Here is a 22,632-nt window from a genome sequence, read left to right as displayed (position 1 = left end):
ATTCAAAATACTCTGGAAGCTTCTGTGTTGGCTTAACCTCCCCAAGAACCGAGGATTCACAGCTACCATTTTGATCACCAGAATTCTTCAAGAAAATTTTGTAGGTATTCTTCGATCTATGAGCATCAAACAGCATGTGTTTATCTCTGTCTGAAAGACATCTATATGCCTTCAACTGTGGCCAAGAAAGGTAGATAGCAAATTAGAGGTCATTGATTTGGTCAAGTCAGAGCAACAAACACACCCTTCAATGTCAAACAAAGAGCTCAGACACAAGCTTAAATGCACCCTCTGCTTTGGGATGCTTCTTTTTATTTGGATGCAATGATAATGCAAGTTGGCAATATCTTCTTTTAATCACATCAATGCCATCATTCTCTTCTACCCGATTTTAGCCTTGGGATGAGAATTCTCCATCAAACAAAAATCTGCTACAGTTGGAAGCTTCTTAGTCTATTATGAGCATTCGTTGTTGAATTGAGATGGAGGAGAAATTTTTTTGTAGATGCTTTCCAACTTGTGTGGTTCTATTTTGAATTTCTTTGACTCTCATTTGCCATTTTTCCAAACAGCTCATGCATAATGCAATAATATCGTGCCAGGTGGATTCATTGCATCATCCATGGCTTTACGCTTTGCACTAGACTTGATTTTATTAAGAAATTATCATTGTCATTGGGTAGCTATGCCTCTCTGAGGTATTCTGTCAAACAGATTCTACGCATTCTGATGTTTTCAATGAGCCGGCTGCATGCTAGGAAGATGGGAGTTACTTTATAATCTCTGTTTAAGAGCATTGATTTGTCAATGGTTAGAGAAATATTTCATCCTACACAGCTACTTATCAACTATGGAGTGTGTTAAAACGACATGATCCTCCTTTGATTTCATGCTAGCAATATTTCAAACATAGTGAGAATTACTTAAAAGCTCCACTCTCCACCTGCAGCTTGTTAATCTATTCTTCAAACCATTATTGTGTTGGTTGTATCTCAACACCATCTATGAGTATATATGTGAGATATACCCACGCCAAGCGTCAGTATTCCCTCCTTACTGTGTGCAGGATGGATGTGGTCATTTTCTCAAACATTTGAAAACTTCCTCTGCTCCTAACTTTCCTCGCTTGCGGCTTTATCTTTGTATCGTTCTCACTTCAATTGTGCTGTTTTGGGTCGGTTGCTCTTCACTAGGATCAATAGATAGAATGTTGGCATGCTGCCTAACCGTCATGGGAGTTGCCAATAGAAACAATCTTACATTCTGGGTTAATGATTCCACAAACTTTCCATTCACTGTGCGCATAAGTGAGAGACATGATAATTGCATTCCAATCCTTGTGAGCAGCGAGTGTTATCTTTGTATGTGATCTTCATTAATGATTGTAAGATCATCATAACCATGTTCGAAAATCTCCCTAATTGCACTGCCAAAGCGATGTCTTTGAAAATTGATAATCGTCTCTAATTGTATGCCTTTGGTTTTATGCCTGAGATTGAAAGTTACGTCTCTATTCTGCTTTGGTAGCTATCCATAGACATTTTTACTGCACATTCTTCCTGTGTAATGATTTCCAAAACCTCTATTAGGAACCAGTTTTAGATTGCATCTTTCAATCTTTACTTCCAGCCGGCAATTAATTAGAAGTTGGAAATTAAGTTCGAGTTAGAATTAGGTTAAAAAGTTTGAGTACGGGGAGAGAGAGTGCTTTAGTACATGGAGAGAGAAAAAGTGAAACTCAAACCCGAAACCTTAACCCATACTTCTCTCTAAAAGTTTTAGTACGTGGAGAGAGAAAAATGCGAGGAGAGAGAGTGGGAACTCAAACCAAAACCTTAACCCGTACTTCTCTCTAAAGATTTTAGTAAATGGAGAGAGAAAAGTACGGGGAGAGAGAAAATTTGATTTTTCAATAGGACTAATCTCTCTCTCTTACTGAATAATTAATATAATTAAACTCTCTGTAAAATATTTGGGTAACAAGTAGTTATGGTGCAATTGATGTAACATTTGATTTTTGTCAGAATATATTCCAACATCTCTTTAGAGTCAAAGGAATAAATGATATTTATTATACTTATATAAGGTGCAATGGGTATGTCATAGGAATAGGTATAAAAGTGGAAAACAATGTAGTCATAGAATTCAAATTAGTTCATTTTTATTTTCACAAACATATATTCAAAAGTTCAAAATTTAAAATGGACTCTAAAAATCATAAATTTTCAATTCGTTTCCAAGATCTAGCTAATATGCCCCTATAGATTAGATCCATTTATTTTCACAACCATGACTTTCAACACTTCTACTTTCAAGTTCAAAATATTAAATAAGTCAACTTTATCATTAGAGATTTTTAAATCAAATCTTTTTGCAAATGTTCAAATAAAACATCAAAGCAATAAAAAGTCATTAAAATTTTGGAAACAATTTGTTGAATATTTTATTTAGTTTAATTATGTTTGCAATTTTAATTGGGGTTTCAATTAGAGTATAAATTTAAGATTAGAGTTAATTTTATATAATAAAGATGAATACAATAGAATATAAAATAATAACATATGTATAGTAGAATGTAATAAAAAATTCGACCTTTACTGATTAAAAAAAGAACAGAAAAAAAGAATGTAATAAAAAATTAAAAGAAAATTATATATAAAGATTTTTTTAATTATAAAAATAGTATAATTTTAATCATTAATTCTAAAGATAAAATCAATATATAATTAAGTAAGTAATACACTAAATTATTTTGATAAACTTATTAATTTATTACATAATATAATTTATCTTATAAAGTATTAAAGAGGCTATACAACTTACTTTATAGATAATTTAACCTCAATATAGTATTTTATAATTTAATATCCAAATTGAAGATAAATTTTGTAATAATAGAAATTGATAAATAAGAAAAAAAAATTAAAATAAATCTATGAAAAGAATAATAATAATTATTTAATAAAGTACATCACTTCAAATGTGGTTTCAAACCCAAGACCTATTTGATGAGAGGCTCATATGAACTATTGCCAATTATATAATAATTAATAACTATCTTATTAAATTATTATGTAAAATTTGTGCTAGCTTTTTAAACTATTTTTTAAATTAAATTTTTTAATATATATTAAAATTAATATTGTAAAAAAAGACATAAAATAACCATTTTTTTAAAAACAAACTTAATATAATATATTTTTCAAATATACAAAAATATTTGTTTAAAGTGATTCAAACTTTAAGATAAGAGTAAACAACAACCATCTTCATCAAAATATAAACAATAGATAATGTTTCTCTATTTGAAAGTGGTAAGTTGATAAAGCACCTCTAGTTGATCATTTTTTTGAACCGTCTAATGAAAAATCCCATCCAAAAGTTTTATAGGTGCATCCAAGTCATAAGCCTGGCCATCAACTTATTATCATCTTGTTCATATTTTTCTTCTTTGCTCACACAAGAAGGTTGGGTGATATGCACTCCTCAAAGCCCTAACTTCTAGCGTTTGTTTAGAACTTTTGTTGTCATGCATTTCATATTCTAAGAGTTTCATATACATTTTCATTTGGGAAGGCTTTAAATATAGAGAATTAACTCATCAATTGACTAATAAGTTTGAGAAACATGTCAAAATACCAATTCATTTCTAAAAATTATATTTCTACACTAATCTCATTCAAGCCAATTATGACACCTTCAAAACAACAATCCAAATAGTGTAGAAGCACCAAATAGGGAAAAATCCTTCTTTCAAAATGTCACCCTTGCCGCACGAGGTGATCAATAATGAGACTCTCAAGTCACTCGCTTCCTCTATCCTATTGGTATAACTTCTTCTCAAAAGGTTGGGTGTGGTGAAATGACTAGGCCAAGATGTAGATTTGAATGTAGAATTCCATCCACAATGACTCAAGAAACTTGTAAATGAAGATTGGCTAAAATGATCATGAGAAGCATGAGAAGCATGACCCATATTGCATTCAAAATTTTGGACTTAGGAAAAAAAAATGCATTGGCACAATGAAAGTTTTGTACAATGTGTTAGAATATTTAGGATAACTGAGAGTTGGGGGGGGGGGGGGGGGTGGTGGTGTTTGAATCAGTTATCCCCAAGTCCAAAGGTATAAATAATAACACTTAAAACTTTAGCAAACTTAACCCAATAATTTACCGATTAAAACTGTTCACTATAATTTACCAAAGTGAGTTTTCTACAATCCACCAAAAATAAAGAACATTACCCCCACTAGTAGTTCCCCAATGACCATTAATTCTTCATGGTGGATCCTAGAGTTAGGGGCTTATTTTAGAAACAAACCCTCTCTTTATTAGTTACAAGGTACTTTCAAAGAAAAAAATATTTAGCACTCAAAAATTTGCACAAAAAAAAACCACTATATAGAAAACTAAAAGAAACTGTCACTTGTTTGTAATGCCAAAATGTACAAAATTTCTTCCAACCCCACAAGAATCAATCTAGGAGCCTTATATTGGCTTCCGAATTGGTTTCCAACTAAAAGAAACTCTCCATATCCAATTCTACATCGAGCATAAAATCTTGCATTACTTGCACATGCAACATATTATAATTACAAAGTTGCTATGCAACTTGGGAGCAACTTTTTGACCCATTGCCAAACTCCACTTCTTGTTGGTTAGAAAGGTGTAAAATATTTTCGTATCCCTTCCTAAGACCTACTTGAACCAATCTAACATTGCTAACCCCATATGAGGGTCTATGTACATTTCAATACTTGTGACAACTTGTAGGTCCTAATTGACCTAATCACAACAAATGACATAAAACTTCACCCAAGCCTCCTAATGGGCTCACAACTACTCTTATTACATTCAAGGACCCTTTTAAGGGCCTTTAAACCAAAATTTGGGGTTTTGACTATTAAAATCCTAGGTGCTCCTACACCTAATTCGGATACGAAACTTATCAATGCCTCCCTTGCAATCATGTTACACCAAATATCTTTTTCTCCTCATTTGTGATTGAAGAGAACTAATTCTCTATGTATTAACTTCACTCTTTGTAACCAACCAAAAGTCAACCCCATGCAGATCAAATGTGTTAGCATCTTGTTTGTCCAACTATTATAGCTATCGCCATCAAGCTTAGGAATTTTCATCTTGTAAGCCATAGATCTCCTCAAGTTGTTAAGCTTCCTTCTAAAAGAGGCCTTGATACTTTGATGCCAATTCTTAAGAAGTAAAGTCCACACACAACTGGGGGGGATGGATTAGTTGTCACCAAATATAACTAAAAAGAAACTTATAAAAATAATCTCCAATAATTAAAATAATGATGCACAACAATAAGAAATCATACACAATAATACAATGATTTGTTGATTAGGGACACCCTTGATCATAGGAAAAACCCTAGTGGGGATGGCACACACAACATAGTGTACTAATATATAAATTCCTCGAGAAAGGATGTGACCCTTTTAGGAGTTCAATACAATGCATTTAGTACAACAACCCCTGTTAGAGGAAAGGTCCCTATTAGGAGACCTCAAATCCTTGTTAGAAGGTTCCAACTCTATTAAAGGCTGATAGGAAAAAAGTAGACCCATTGCCTAAATGCTCCAAAAAAATTGAAATATAAACCTCTAAGATAACATATCTAGAATTATGAACTAAATTAAAAGGAAACCTACTTTCCAAAACTATTACTTTAAAGCTCTGCTTTGATCATCCAATATACAAGCTTGCATCCACATCAATCAATTGTACATGACATACCTAACCAAGGAAAATATCTTTCCTTTTTACCCCTTTACAAATAATTAATAAGGTCAGCTTGTTAGAGCCCCAATGCACTAATTACATATGTATGTGTTAAGGCATACACACCTTCATAATCATCACTACACATATTATAATAAAGTTCCCACACATGATATTGCATTTTACAATGATAAAATATATGGTTCCTCAACATTGTCAGCTGCCAGTAAAATACATTGCATATTATACAACAAAAACCTTTCGAGAATAGCCTAATTGCTTCTCACTCTCAAACATAGGTGCGAGAACAAGTTTTCTATCATATCCCAAGCTCATAGACATTAAGTCTTACTAGCCAATAAGATATAACAAAACACCACCAACTATCTTTGTCATTATTGTTAGAGTAATATTTTATTTTCCTACTACTTAAATCATATTGATTTAATTAGTTAAGTTATTACTCTTTAGTGCTTAAGCTTTCTCTTAGGTGCATTAATAATTAATTCTTTTATTAATTATTAATCTGCAACCTAGTTTTTTTAGGCTTTAGGGTTTTGTTCACGTTTATAGTTTGAACCTTGTAATTCTTGTTTTATTATCTTATAATACATTTTCTGTGTCACTCTGCTGAGATTTCCAAGGTATGCTTTTTCCTCTTTGGTTTCCTTCCAACAATAGGTTATTTTGCATACAGGTGCTTTGATACCATGTAGAAGTTTAGAAAACCCTATGTAATCTGATAAATCGAGAGAAAGTTTACAAATAGAGATGGAACATACAATACATCATTGAATGTGCCATCTTGAATGCTTACTGAACCTTTCCCATAGACTGTTAGGGTAGTGTTATTCCCCATGAGAATATGAGGAATGGGAGAAGCCTCAATAGTAGAGAAGACCCCTTGAGAAGATGTCATATAGTGAGAAGAACTCAAATCCAATATCCAAGGGACCTAGGAAGGGGATGCAATGGATGCCTGTAATGCATGACCCTATCCAAAATCTTGGCTAGATGTCGAAGATATGGAAGAAGACTGAAAATTAGACCCCTATGAGGTAGAAGAGGATTGAGAGGAAATAGTGGATCAAGGAAGATAGTTGAGTTCATTGCAGATTTGATGTTCATTCAAGATAGTGCAATAGGAGGCATTATTGCTAAAGGGATAGTTGATCATACCACCCATCTCTACACCTTCTCACACTTTGGTCCATCATCTCCATTGTTGGAGCACAACTCTTCTCATTCACAAGAACATCGTGTGAATCAATTAGGACACTTGAACCTTTGTATTGTTCTTGAGATCATTGTTTTGACTGCCACACCACATCCTATTGAAGTCTCTTCTCTTTAGTAGGATTCTTCTTCAACTCTATTTGACCCTCTAGCTCCATTCATCGAGCCACCAGGTGCACTTGTTGAGGATTCTACAGAGGACATTTGTCTCCTCTTTCATGACAGTATCAGCACACCTGTCACCCCACCTAGATTGGGGATTCCCTTTCATGATCCTCATGTTTGATCCTTTGAGCATCAATTAGGCCTTCTAGTTTCATATCTCATTCAGGGGTTTCCTTGTTCTATGCCTTTATTTCTTCTACATTGGAGTTTTATTGGTTCAATCATTTATATAGGGGCTCCATCATTCTAGGGGGGCTTTGGTGTCTCTTCTCTCTCTCATGGGGGGGCCGGTTGTACTTATGGTTTTGAGAGAGTCTCTTGAGCCATTTCCTTTTTTTTTCCTTGTTTTTAAAATCTCTTATTGGAGATTATTTTTTCCCACTAGGTTTTCTTCTTTGTCTCCAATTTGCAAAGATTTCCTTGTATTGAGTACCTGATTAGGCCTTGTTGCCAGGACCCATTTTCTACTTTCATAGTTGTGCTAGGTTGGCTTAACCCCTATACTTAGCTCAAGGGGGGATGTTAGAGTAATATTTTTTTTTCTTACTACTTAAATCATATTGATTTAATTAGTTAAGGTATTACTCTTTAGTGCTTAAGCTTTCTCTTAGGTACATTAATAATTAATTCTTTTATTAATTATTAATGTGCAACCTATCTTTTTTAGGCTTTAGGGTTTTTTTCCCTTTATAGGTTGAACCTTGTAATTCTTGTTTTATTATCTTGGAATACATTTTCTCTCTCACTCCACTGAGATTTCCAAGTTGTTCTTTTTCCTCTTTGGTTTCCTTCTAGCAACAGGTTATTTTGCATGCAAGTGTTCTTGGTGAGCTGTGAAGTTGGTTTTCTCAATTTCTACAATTATTCCATGTACACTTGTATTTACTAAAGAAATTATAACTCATCCAAAGCTAAAAATAAGACTCGAAAAACATAGACATGATGTCTATACTCGTTCTACTACACAAATCTAAGCTTGCATAACATATCCTATCATAGACCAACTCCGCTATATTGATACTCAACCTGTGATATACAAAACATGTGCCTATCATGATTACACAAAAATACGTTGTCATCAATGATAAAACTAGTCATCAATACAACATCTAAGGAATACATCCAAGTTCCAACAAAGATATCAATTGCTAATGCCTTCTTATGGGTTTTGCAATAGTTTTTGGATGACACCCTTCTATTTGGGATCTCTTAGATCATTAAGGCCAAACACTGGAAACAATTCATGGATGACTATGCCTTAGTGTCAAATCTACAAATGAACTACTATATAAGAAAAATTTACTTCTTCCACACTAATTTAGAGCTTAAAAATAAGTTCACTTGGATTATTGGTATTCATGAGACAACTCTCCTAAATACCTACCTAGGTCTCCCACTTACTGTTAAGGAGGTGACCCCCCAATTCTAAAACACCATTCTCAAACAAATTTAGAGGAAACTAGCGAGATGGAAAGGAAAAACTCTTTGTAATGCTAGCAAACTGCAACTCTCTCAAGTCTCCCTTCAAGGTATACCTATTTATTTCCTATCCCTATTTAAGATCTCTAAAAGCATGTTTGAAAATCTAGAGAAGATTTAAAGGAATTTCTTTGGATAGGTATGAGGAGAAAACTAGACTTAGTCTTGTCAATTGGGACATGGTCTGCAAACTAAAACACAAGGTGGTTTGGGAATCTCAAAGATAACTGATCTAAACAAAACCTAGCTAGCCAAAATTGGTTGGAATTTAGCTCTTGAGTAAAATGATTGGTGCAAAATCATAAGCACCAAGTATCTAATGAAAGACACCTTTATTTATCCATGTTAATCTCTAAGGACCTTCCCCCTCGTTCCATAATTTGGAATAATATTATTTAGAACTAGTAATATTTTGAAACTTAGGGTCGAATGGCAGGTAAGCAATGGAAACATGACCAATTTTTGGGAGGACATATGGATGGGGAACAAGGCTATAGTTAAAAGCCAATTTAGCCACATTATGAGACAAAATAAAAAATTCTTTGGTTCTATGGTTAATAATTACATTTCTCCTAACAAAGATTGGGCTAGGATTACAAAGTGCCTTGGGGAATATCCCCACCTCCTTCATTTGGTAGAGGAGCTCCAAGTAATGTTAAATGACATACAAATACCAATGTTTCAAAGAGAATATATCTTCATCTGGGATCAAAACCGATCTGGTGTATTTTATGACATTTTGACTTACAACCTACTAATCAATCCCTCTAAGGATCTAATGTGCTGGGGAAAAGTGTAGAACTCCTAACCTTTGCCCAAGATTAATTTCTTCTAGTGGACGACTTTGCATGGGAAATTTTGGACTATAGACAATCTTAGACAAAGGGGCCTCCAACTAACCAATGTGTGCATTATATGCAAGAACGCAAAGGGAACTTTTGTCCACCTCCCAATCCACTATCCCTTTGTCTCCTCTATCTAGAGAAGGATACTTACCAAATTTAATATATCTTGGACTTTCCTCAATGATCTACATTAATTCATACAAAACTAGGATTACCCCTCTAGCCACCCCATGATTTGACAAAATTGGAAACTCCTTCCTTACATTGATTGGAACATCTAGAAGGAGAGGAACAACAACATATTTAGGGACTTAGATAATAACAATGAGACTATGGTAAACATCACATAGAAACTACTCATTGAAAATGCTTCTATTTATAAATGGAAAACCCTAACTAATCTCCTCGTTTGTGGACTATATGTTGGCTAGTAAATGGAATCTCCTGAGTTCCTCCTTTAAAGTTGATAACTCTAAAACAATTTTGAGACTCAATACTAAATTGATGGGCCCAAATGCTCCTCGGCTTAAACTTAACTTTGATGGTGCTACCCGCCTCATAGCATTTTTCCATTGGGACAAATACTATCATTTGATGCCCACTATGCAATGACTAGGAGTCAGAATTATGACAGTCTTGAGTATAATGTCAAAATTTCTTACACAAGGTTTTCAACAACATTGAAAGGCGACATTTCAACAATGGGAAGTCAAAATTCCAACAAGTAACCATCGAAAAAATGACCTGAATGTATTAGTGCAACCATAAAGGTTTGGAGGTCTATGGTGGATGTGCAATCAATGAGGAGGTGATTTCCATACCCAAGATTGAGCTAGAGAACATGGACGTTAGGTACACCAACCTAGCCACTTATGCTCTTAGGGTGGTGCACTCCTCTACCACTTCTCTCAACATTATGCAGAAAAAGAAGACAAGAAGGGATTTGATGGAGAAGCTACTAGGGAGTTATTTGCCTTCCTAGTTGAGGATTGGGCCGAGTTGTTGCTATGAAAACCTAAGGAGGGAAATAATTAGTTTTAATATTTTTTAAGTCTTTTCAAGTTAGTTAATTACTTGAGGACCTTTAGTATGCTCATTTACTTTCTTTATTATTATTTAGCACATTCTTGTTAAAAGCCGTATTGGCTTAGTTGCAGGTTTTCCTAGGAAGTTAGACAGTTTAATTTTTTTAAATTAAGGGAAGGGATCTATTGTGAATTTGATTTCCAGTTGTTTTGATGTGTTGTAACTTGTGATTGTTTTGATTGTAACTTGTGATTGTTCTTCATAGATCAACCCTCTTGTTTTTGCTACTTTTAATTTCAAAACCAAGTTATGAAACAAGTAAAATCTTTGATAAATATGAAACATCAAAGTAATACTCTAAATAAAAAGCTAGAATACTCTACTTATTTTTAGAAAAACACTATTATGGTTATGTGGTATTTAAGGGAGGGGTTTTTGAAATAAAAAAATGGGATCTCCTATAAACCTTTTTGATTTCTAGTTGTTTTGATGTGTTGTGAATTTTTACTATTCTTTCTAGATCAGCCCCCTTGTTTTAGCTATTTTTTCATTTCAAAAATAAGTTATGAAATAAGTTAAGTGTTTGATAAATATAAAACAATAAAAAAATACTGTTAATAGAACTACCTCTTTTAAAAAAATATTTCATTCGATTTATGGTATATTTTTCCTCATCATCTTTAAATCTTCCCACATGTGAACTCCATTAAATTTTTTAATCTTATAAAATTATACATTCCATTCTATCACCAATATCACCATTTAAAAGATAAGCTCTACCACTAATAACAAACACATTTTTTATATTGTATAATATATTATTTCATTTATCCTAAAATTCTTAGAAGTAATACCAAATTGGAAACGTCTTTCTCCATATCCTCTATTATTTGGTGAATTGAATCTGCAGCGATTACATTGCTGATATCAACTATTATTGAATTTTTGCAGCTAACAATTGCATTTAGGGCTCCAAACAATGTACTTATCAAATAAGCAACCCTCGACAAGACGCAGCTGAAAGTATTTCTACAGGCACCGTGACACCACACTTGTCTTTGCTAAAATTCTCATTAGCGCTAGAAAGAATTATAAATATAATGATTCTCTTTAAATTATTCAATTTTATAGAAATTTGGTTATGTCATGAATGTATTTAGATTGAATTTCAGTTAAAAGATTTAAGTTATTTTTATAGTATTATTTTAACATTCTGTTGGATTTAGCTCATATACAATTTCTAATTTTTCACTGATTTATATTTATATAGTGAATAACTAGTTTATAGTATACTGCTTTAATATCAAAAACACCTCAGTAAATTTATTATATATTATAAAAAATAATTTAATATTATTGTTATAAGATGATGAATTCTATATATTCAAATTTAGATTTTAATATAATTTGGTTTATTTTCTTGAATTTTTTATTATATTTATTGAAGCTTTCTAATTATCAAAATAAATTTCTTCTTTATTCATATTTTTATTTGTCCATCATAGAATTATTCATTACTTTCTTTTGTCTATCATAGTGTGAGAATTCCTCAATACTCTTCACTTACAAAATTCAACAAAAATAATAGATTACAAAAATACAACAAATTCACTCTCTATTTATTTAATGCTACTTTCAAATTTATAACATTTTATGTAAACTCCAATCTGTATAACAATTAAACCTCCTTTAGACATAAGTACACCTTCAAATAGAAATAAAAGTACTAGTCAATAAATGTCAAATCTTTACAATATATATCAATACTTGGAATAAGTCAATTTTGGCTATTTAACACTTTGTGTTGGAATGAAGCTTAGTGTGTGATGTTTAAGCCGTCCAAATAAGAACTTGTCCCTAAAAATCCACTAAAAATCTAGTTATTTCTCTTCTATTTTCAATTATTTAGGCCCTCACCAATAGAGGGGCTGCAGGATCCTTCTCTTGTTCAATAGCTTTAGATCTTCTTTTCATCATAACATTTCCAAGAAGTCTTGGAATATGAATGTTCATAATGTAATCGTTCCAGTCTATACCATTGACATCAAATCCAAATATTTCCTTTTCATCTTGGGAGAGTTCTTAGAATAACTTATTTATGTTTGTGATGTCAAATCTAGAGTCAAAATGAATACAACTCTTGTTAAAGAAAGTGTATTAATGCAAGAAGACCAATTAAAAGCAGTGAAATAAATTTAATTAAATAGATTTACAGGCTCGTAATTTCACAGCAATGCGCTCTTGCTTTTCCATTTGTACAAAAGAATGCCCATTTACCTATTTTCATTGTACATATTGTAATAATCATTTCATGCATCAAAATTTAAACCGCAACATAGTCTAAAATGTTCTATAAGTGTTCATGCCTGCCATCATTAATAAAAGGAAAAAAAATCCACTACAACTTACATTTAATGATGTGTTTAAAGCGTGAGAATCAAGATCTTCCATGTTGCCAAATCGCTTGAGGGAATTCTTTACGTTTATTGATCTGCCCCTAATATCAGCATAAGGATGAGCTTTGAAGTACCGATAAAACATCCCAAAAAGTTCCCCTGTGAGTACTGGATTTGCAACAGAAGAAGCTACTTGATAAACCTCCATGCCAGATTCGCCAGCATGTTTTGCCATTACTGCAATTATTGACATAAACACTGCTAAAAACACTGCTAAAAACTCTGTGACGATGTTGATAGTTACTATATCAAGTGTCACGTTTGGATCAGCAATCAGGGCAGAGAGTTGGCCTTTAGCGTAGTAGGCAATTATCGGATCCACCATCCTGAATCAGTTGAATTGATGTACAAAATTTAGTCAACAACCATAAAATTGACAAGTAGGAGATTTTTACATAGCAAGTCAAATTGTGATATTGTTATCAAGATTTAACTGTGTAATTTTATAGTCAAACTCATTGATTCATGTATCATGAGTAGCGATTCACATATGAATCCATCCACCTCTCAATGGAACACTTAGCACTCATTGGATCTAGGTGACATCACCTCGATCCAATGAGTGCTAAGTGTTCCATTTATTCATGTGTGAATCACTACACATGCTACATTAGACAATGAGTTTGACTAAAAAATTACCCAGTTAAATTCTGATAGCAATATCACAACTATAAAACTATTGAAAAGGATATTAAAAAAAAAAAAATCACGTTTCATTTGTATTGTATTGTCATTATTGATTTGTATTAAATAAATGAATCATTCTTTCAGCTACCTAATATAGTTGTTATTCTTGTAACTTAGCCTTAATTCAAGGGTTTTTTTTTTAAAGTAGGAAAAAAAAAAGACATAAAAAAGACAATTTCTCAATGAAGTAGAATAAAAGCATAAAATTATTGATCCTGGGTTGCAGGGAGAGGCCTTGTAGAATATTTTATGTACTCTTGCTTACAAAGATTATTTATTTAGGCAGAGTTTTACATTGAGGATGAAACAATGAACCAACAAAGGAAGGCTAATGATGACAGATGAACCACCAGTCTGAGAACATAAATAACTTTCAAGGGCCTTGTAATAATCAAAGTAAAGTGGAAAGTATATTCATTCATATTTTAGGAATAGCAATTTACAGAATTTTTTTCAAGAAAGAATGGTATATTTAGTATTTATTATAGTAAAGGGACACGGTTGAAGTATGGTCTTATGAAGAGTTCATCTATTTTAATGCTGTTCTAATTCAAGCACACATAAAATAACTACAAAGTTTCTTTAAAGATTAAGTCTATGGTAGCAAACTGATTTAAGCAAATAGATAAGCAAGTGAAGTAAACTTAATCGAGTGGAAATTTCATGGTTAAGCACAGTTCAATTGAAGTAGTACTGTAATGGGTGACCTCCCAAGAAGGTCCAATCATTGTTTTATGGTTTAGTAGTTAATAAGAATTAATTTTCCATGAGCAAGAACAACACATTTAGCGTCATTAAATTTAAGTAATGTTCACACAGCTGAAAGATTGGGTCTTTTGAGCTCACCTATCCTAATGCTATTCTAACTCAAGCATGCATAACCTAACTATGAAAATTCCTTAAATATTAAGCTCACTGTAACAAACTAACTTTAAATGGGATAGAAGTTAAGTGGAATTAATCTTTGAAGAAATTCCTTGACTAAACAGAGTTGAATCATAATAAATAAGCACTAAATGTATTATCCATTTCCATGGAAAAAAATATAAGGCACTAATTGTACTTTTTAAAAATGACACTATTAATTCTTAAAATTTATATCATAATGCTATAATGAAATTAATCATGACAAGCAAATTTGATAATTATGTTCAAAGACAATTTGACAAGTACCATAAACTAGTTTTTGAATGGTAAATGCTTGATAAATGCATGAAGTTCAAGATTCTTCTTACCGAAGGCCTTCTATCCATCCAGGAAACGGATCGCTGTAGGTTCCCTCAATCACAGTAGGTCTAACAATAGCCAATGTAATTTCTCCTCTCTTATGGTCTAAAAACATCCATCCATATGTTCTTGCCCTGCAAAGTTCATCGGGTAAAAATATATTATTTATTAAATATTGGGAATTCTTGTCTCAGAAACATCTTATAGGCCACCCTTAAGGAGAAATCGGATCGTAGATTATGGAGATTGAAATATAAAATAACAAATCAAGAAGTAGCTCAGGAATTCTTTCTGTACCATTTCAAAGCCATGTCTTTCATTGTTTGGCAAATGCCATCATCATGAAAAGGTCGAACAATTTTGGCCAGTTCAAATTCATTCAAAATATTCAAAGCTGGATAATCTTCCATTTTGAACGGTCTTATTTCTCATATAATATGTTTGTTATAATATTGAGTTTGCATTGAAGGTTCATGTCCATACACACCTTCAAAATTACCATTGGGTCTAAGATGGCCAAGTGATGAATTTTAATATATAATTGACCTTTTTTTATCATAAATTTTAAAAGGGGGAAAATAGAAAAGAAAAAGAAGAGAAAATAATGTTATCCAGGTTTGGACTTCTCTACAATCTTTTTCAATATCTCTCTTTCATCTTGATGATGGATGATTGAGTATGACCTAAAACATTTGTGCAAATAATATCCACAAAATTGAATTCAAAAGTGCACACACTAATTACTATGAACAATGAAAATCTAACATCTTTAATTATGTCATCCATTTTATTTATGGATTCAATTATGTGAAATTTATTATCATCAATATATTGGATCACGCTCTATGATTCTTCATCGAGATTAAAAAGAGAAGTGCAGGAGAAAAATATATCTCTATATCCTCTAGCTCTCTTTCTCATCCAGTTAAAGGATCATAGAAAATGATTTTAAATGTTGATGATAAAAGATCACACATACTCAAATCTAGAAAAAAAAAGATAAATTGATAATGGACTATGGAAATTGAGTCTCTCTTTGATAAAATCATGGTTACATAGAAAACATTTTTCTACAAAGATAAAAATAAAATAAAATATTTTTCCTATTATATTTAACAAAAAAATTAAATGGTGGTTGGTAAACTTTTTAATGTGTCTAGCAGTGTTGGATGTTAGGAGTCTTAAGTATTGGAGGTGAGGATGGGGTGGGGTTAATTAGTACAAACAAGTAATTAAAAAAATTCAACCATAGATTTGTTAAGATGAAATACTAATTTCCAAACTGTAAAGAATATAATTGATGCTAGTAGATAAAATATAACAATATTAAACAACCACACAACCATTACACATAACACCATGCTATTGGTATCATGGAAACCCTTGTTGAAAGGTGAAAACGATAAGGGGAATTATACCCACAAGCTCATTGTTGCAGTAAATGAGTCATACAAATATGCTTTTTGACATTCACCCTATTATGAGTGATTTGGATATTTTTAATTACAATTCAAACCTAACCTTTCAATGTTAAAATGACAATTTTCCCACCTTACTGGATTTTTCTAAAATTTGGGATTTTGGTGCATTTTATGGATTTTGAAATTTCCTCGCGTCCTCACAATATGGTTCATTGATTCCTTTGAAATACAAGCTCTTGGCATAGTGGCCAAATGAGCAACTAGGAATTTATGCATTTGTTGTATTTTACTTGGTTTCTTACCTTGAGTTTGGAAGCGATTTACCTCTAGATTTTTTCTTTGGGTGCAAGATTGGTGTGTATGGATCTATGGAGGAGACTAAATCTAGGAATATTGTATTGGGCCTATGTACTATCCTTTGGGTTTTGCAACTTCTTGGCATGTATATATACCTCATGATAGTGGTCGGGTGACTATCTCATGTGATGATTGTGGTTTACTTCTAGTAGGTTTCACCTTTATTTATATGTATTATGGTTAATTAATGCACTTGCATGTATGATGCATACCTTTATAGAAAAAAATGTTAAGTTCTTATTTGACCCTATGTTATGAGGTTTCCTTAGTGGGGCATTACATCTTTCTTGATGTTATAGGACAAGTATGTCCAATGCTTCAATATTTCCACATTCCTTGTCTACAATCTGCCAATTTTCTATAAAGGGGTCACATTAAATTGCTCTAAATTTATATATCATGGTGCAATGAATCTATTTAATACATCAAATAAGGCCCTTTAAAGATATAGTACACATGCAAAACCAAGATTTCATGACTACTAACTTTTATCTGTCTAATTTCTTCTTCCATAAAATTCTTCATTTGTTGGGTCTTGCAACTATTTGAAAAAATCATCCTCTGTCATAAAAATCAAGCTAGTTATTTTGAGGGGGTGTCTTATCTCCATCCCATGGTCCACTAGGGTATGATTTTCTCAAATTTTCTTCTAAACAACGCTAAGAATCATATTATCATAAAGAGGGGGAAAATGTAAATATGTAGAAATGGTCAATGCTTGTGGCTCTCCCTTTTAACATATTTTTTGCATGGTTGATCTTTATCATTTGTCAATTTTTTTCATTCACACATTAATCAAATAATGACAATTATTAAATTAATTGGTAAGATATCATCATGTCTTATCAGTTTGTCATTTTTCACTAGTCCAATTAAGGTTTTCTCAGTCATTTAATCATCATCTTCTTGTCATTGGTCTGGATTTTAGGGGTATATAATTGTTGAAAACTACAATTGGACCAATTGTTATGTTGTCATTGATGTCAAACCTTATTCGTGAGACTATTTTCTATCTGATTTGAGTGTCATATCTATTTGATTGATGAAGAGGATTTAAGAAGTCGGTCATAACAAAACCACCTAGAGGAAAGGTTGAGTTATGGAGAGGAAACTACAAATGGACAATTAATTAGTTAGGCTTTCACAAGATAAAGTGATTGTTTGAATCATGTTACAAGTGGAGAAGACAGTAACAATAAATCCTTGAAGAATAGATTAAAGATAGATCTCATGCACATGCTTGACCGAGAAACAGAGCATAAAATTAAGGAACTTGAAGTATATGTCGAGTGATGCTAGTGTCGAATGAGCCATAGTTAGTGTTGATTGAGCATCAATATTGTCTGAGTGACAGTATATGTGCGAAGCAAGAAATCTATTAGTGACCAAGTAACCCATTGATGTCCGAGTGTTAGAACGTAGTGATTGCCAATTAACAACATTTCAAAAATTTATGATAAATCATAATTTCCAGCCGACAGAGTTGATTTCTTGGAATATGGAAAGCATGTTGAAGAAAAGGATGAATGACCTAGAAAATTTAAATCGAAGGAAACAATGTCTGCATGTTCCTATGTAAGGAGTCATGAAGAAGTTTCTAGAAAAGAAGAGGATGAACAAGAAGGTGAAAAAATTCATTGTATGTGTTGAATATAATCGTAACCCTAAGATCTACAGTGGTGTTTAAGTGACAAAATATTAGAATTACTTATTTAAGGAGGTATAAGGGCTAATCTTATCAAGAAGTTGAAAGTTGGAGTGGTAGTTGATGCTATTGATTAGCAAACTTAAGCAAAAGGTTGAGAAGAGTTGAGAAGAAGAGAAGTGTAATTTCTTGAAGGGTTGCCAAGAGAATCAGAGACTGAGGTGACAATGTAGGTCTGTTAGTCGATCAACTTGTGAGTCGAACTAAGATCCAAATTTGCAAACTGAACTTGACAGATCAAAACCTGTTGTTACCTTCTAACCATTGTATTGATGTAGTATTAAAATTCTTTAATTGAGGTTGACCTAACAGTCATATGCAAATCCTTTAATCAAGGTGGCATTCTAATGGAATGTTCTAAAGTGCTTTAACAAGGCCACTCCTAATAGGGTGATTAAATCCTTTAACAAGGTCAAATTTAACTATGTGTTTCATAATCTTTAATACACTTGGCTCCTAATAGAGCTCACTTCATAAGAGTGAAAATATTGGTGACATGTTGTTGGTGGTTTTTCCCAAATTGAGTTTCCACATTAAATCCTAGTGTCAAACTTGTGTGGATGTTAAATTTGGCAATTTACTGTTAATGTTTACATTTTGCAAAGTATGTAATATTGAGGATAGTGGATTGCTAATTTATGTTTACTGAAAGTTGACTATGGAGACGAAGCTATTGAATATTAAGATCTAAAGTTATTTAAGTGTTTGTTTGTTCAATTGGTACACCTCGACCTTGGATAACTGATTCACCCCCCAATTATTCTAAACATTCTAACATATAATAACTTAAATATTATACCCCTTGTCCTAATATGTCCTCCTGAGGATAAATAAATATGGCATTTATTAATCTCATTTATCTTTTTGGCACAATTAAATGAATATTATTTAATTGGTTGATTATCAATATGAAGGTGAATTAATAAATTAATATTTATTGACATCTCTACAATTTTATCTCCATTTTGTAATCCCACTTGCATTATTTATTTTCTTCTACCTTGTCCTTTTGGCTCTCACTTGACTTTTCCTTTCCTTCACCCTTGTCCTCTCACATCCTTTTATTCGTGTCTATTCATGTGACACTAAAAATCTATAAATTGTGCTATAAATCTTCATTTTCACTAGCAACAAACTACAATATTATAGTATCCTTATTGTTATTCCATTGAATTATCCTTGCTTAATAATCTTTTTGAGAAAAAAAATTTAACTAGAGGAGAAAGAAAAATAATGAAGTTCGATGAAGGGTTTGCATAGAATTTGTTTGTGTTTTATTTTAAATTTATGAAATTTTGATTTCATAACTTTATTGATGAGATCATGTTTTTTTGTTTGAAAGATGTTATAGCATTTTTATGGTTAGCTTATCATTTTTATTTCTAAACCCATAATTTTCCTTGTTTATAGGGCCCACATTCATTATTTAGCAACTTTAGTTAAAAATAAATTGAAAAGGTTTTAGGATAAGAAAATGATGGCATATCCACTATGGTAGAGTTATCTACATACTTTAGGAGACCTTCTCTAAAGTGCAATATTTTGCTAATATAGATCCTAGTGATATTGTTATTATTATGAATTTGAACTTACTCAAATGTGGTAATAAAAGATTTATGAAAATGTTTTGTAGGTATGCTAAGATGAATATTCAAAAAGTCTAAGGTAGATTATTTTTCTCATAATTTTGAAGATTAACACTCATAACTCTTCTAGGAGGAATATTCAACATGCTAGGATATGAGAGAGTAGGAGAGATATCTCTATGGTTGTCTTGTTTCTCTTTCCTAGTTATAAAGGATAACAAATGAATAATTTCATGGAAGCTCTTGTTCTTACTACTTAGGCTAGAGAAAAATTGTCTATGTCAAATTCCTAGGTTTTGGTTGATTTGCTAAAAAGGTAAAGGATGCAGGTAATGACTTGGTAGTTATCTTTATTGGTCAAGTAAACCCTTAGTCTAAGTGACTCTTTAAACTTTTGTTTACTTTTTCTACATTCCTAAGGAATAGAATAGGGTGAATAGTTGTTTGGTTAATGGACCCCCTAGCATATAAAGGGTGAAACGTTGGTAATTGATGAGCTTTTCCCCTAGAACATTCTCAAACAATAGAGGTTAGTATGGATGACATGATAAAGTTTATGTTTGTTCCCATTGGATTCCTTGATAGGATATTCATTTAGATGCTATCTAATTTTTCAAGATTTATTTCTAGTCTTGCTATGTAATGATTATTTTATGAAAATAATATTTTACATTTTGTTTCAACCTAATCATAACTCTAAATCCATCGCTAATCACAACACTTAATCTAATTCTAATCATAATACTAATCACAACTCTAACCCTAAGACAAATCACAGTCCTAGTTTAAACCCCAATTCATTTAATTTTTAGTCTTACCTATAACATGAACTTGAATTATAGGTGGGAGCCTATAACACAATGGTAAATTGTGAGCCTCTTATTGAAGAGGTCTTGGATTCAAATCTATTCACGCTTAATAAATGACATCAAATGATATTGCACTTTAACCCCTCCTTACCTTGATATTGCACTCTAACCCCTCCTTACCCTGGTCTTACCAACTCCCAAGTTGAGGAGAGGAAGGGGCAAGTAGAAGCTAACTAGTCCTCCTAAGTTTGTGGGCAATCACTCTTAATTTTATAAACCTATTATCAAAATACAATATCATTTCTTGATTAAAACAACTTCATAAAGATGTTTATATATACATTTTAAAAATACAAAAATACTTACAAATTTATCTTGAATTATATTTTACTTTATCATTTTCAAAAGTAAAATAATAAATTTATTTTTTAATAATTATTAACTTCTATGAATTACTCTTTTAATAGATAACAAACATCTCATAATCATATATTCGCTTTAATAAATGCATCTAAAAAACTTCTCAAGCAACATCCTCTCAATTACTTAATCAACAACACCATGAATATTTAACTACTATTAACTACTAAGAATAGCAGAGAATTTTAATAAAAAACTCTCCCAAATATTGCTATAGATTTTAGTTTTCTACATAGAATTTTTCATAAACAACTCCCTCAAACTCACAAAAATTAAGACAACCTATAAAAACAAGCACATCAGTAAAAGAAGTGCATATAAGTTACACTATAGACCCTGTCGTAAAAACACCCACATTAAAACCTATTTTATCATCGAAGTCTTAAGACCTCACCAATAGAGGGACTGCAGGATTCCTGTCATGTTCGATGGCTTTAGATCTTTTTTTCATCATGACATTTTCAAGGAGTCCCGAAATATGAACCTTCATAATGTAATCATCCCAGTCTATCCTATTTACATCAAATCCAAATATTTCCCTTTCCTCTTAGGAGAGTTCTTGGAATAACTTATTCGTGTTTGAGTTATCAAATCTGAAATCAAAATAAATACAATTCTTGTGAGATAGTTTCTTAATATACGAAGAACAATGAAAACACTGAAATGGATTTGATCAAATACCTTGCTCTGTAAGTAAAATATGACTGGTATATCCTGCTAATGTGTCTGTTCACACGAGCTCTTACTTTCATGGCAATGTGTTCTTGCTTTTCCACTTGAACAAAAGGGTGCCCATTTGTCTATTATCATCACCCATTGTTGTAATCAATGTTCTAAAATTTTAAGTAAAATGACTAAATTAAGAAAAATAGAATTAATTTGATATATGTTTCACTAGAATGACCCCTCTATGGATGGATGATTAAATGAGATTCAAATTTTCAATTCATATATGTATGTTTATGAGAAACTCATATCAATTAAGACAACTGAATAACAACTGTGAACTTTTTTTAAATAAGTAAACACTTGCACATCAAAATTCCTCCAAATATGTCTTTAAAAAATTATATAATCATGAATTATTGAAAAAAAATCTAGTGCAACTTACATTTAATGATTTGTTTATGGGACGAGAAGATAGATCTTCCATGTTGCCAAACAACTTGAGAGAATCCTTTACTTTTACTAGTTTACCCCTCATGTCAACATAAGGGTGGGCTTTAAAATATAGATAAAACATGCTTACCCCTCCAGCCTAGATTTTCCAACATGCTTTGCCATTACTGCAAGTATTGCGTTTACAACCATATCTACCGGGACCTGAAGTTTATATTATTTGTATTTATAAATACATGAAGAAAATTATGACTATGATTAATGTTTGTCAAAACAATTCAATTAACACTCTTAATATTATGTGGTGATACTTACAATATCAAAAGCCACATTTGGATCAGCAATGAGG

The sequence above is a fragment of the Cupressus sempervirens genome, chromosome 5 (genome assembly GCF_028749045.1).
Source record: "Cupressus sempervirens isolate cs-2001-9-10 chromosome 5, ASM2874904v1, whole genome shotgun sequence".
Taxonomy (NCBI): domain Eukaryota; kingdom Viridiplantae; phylum Streptophyta; class Pinopsida; order Cupressales; family Cupressaceae; genus Cupressus; species Cupressus sempervirens.
The sequence above is the reverse complement of the archived record's forward strand: the minus strand, read 5'-3'. Positions refer to the sequence as shown.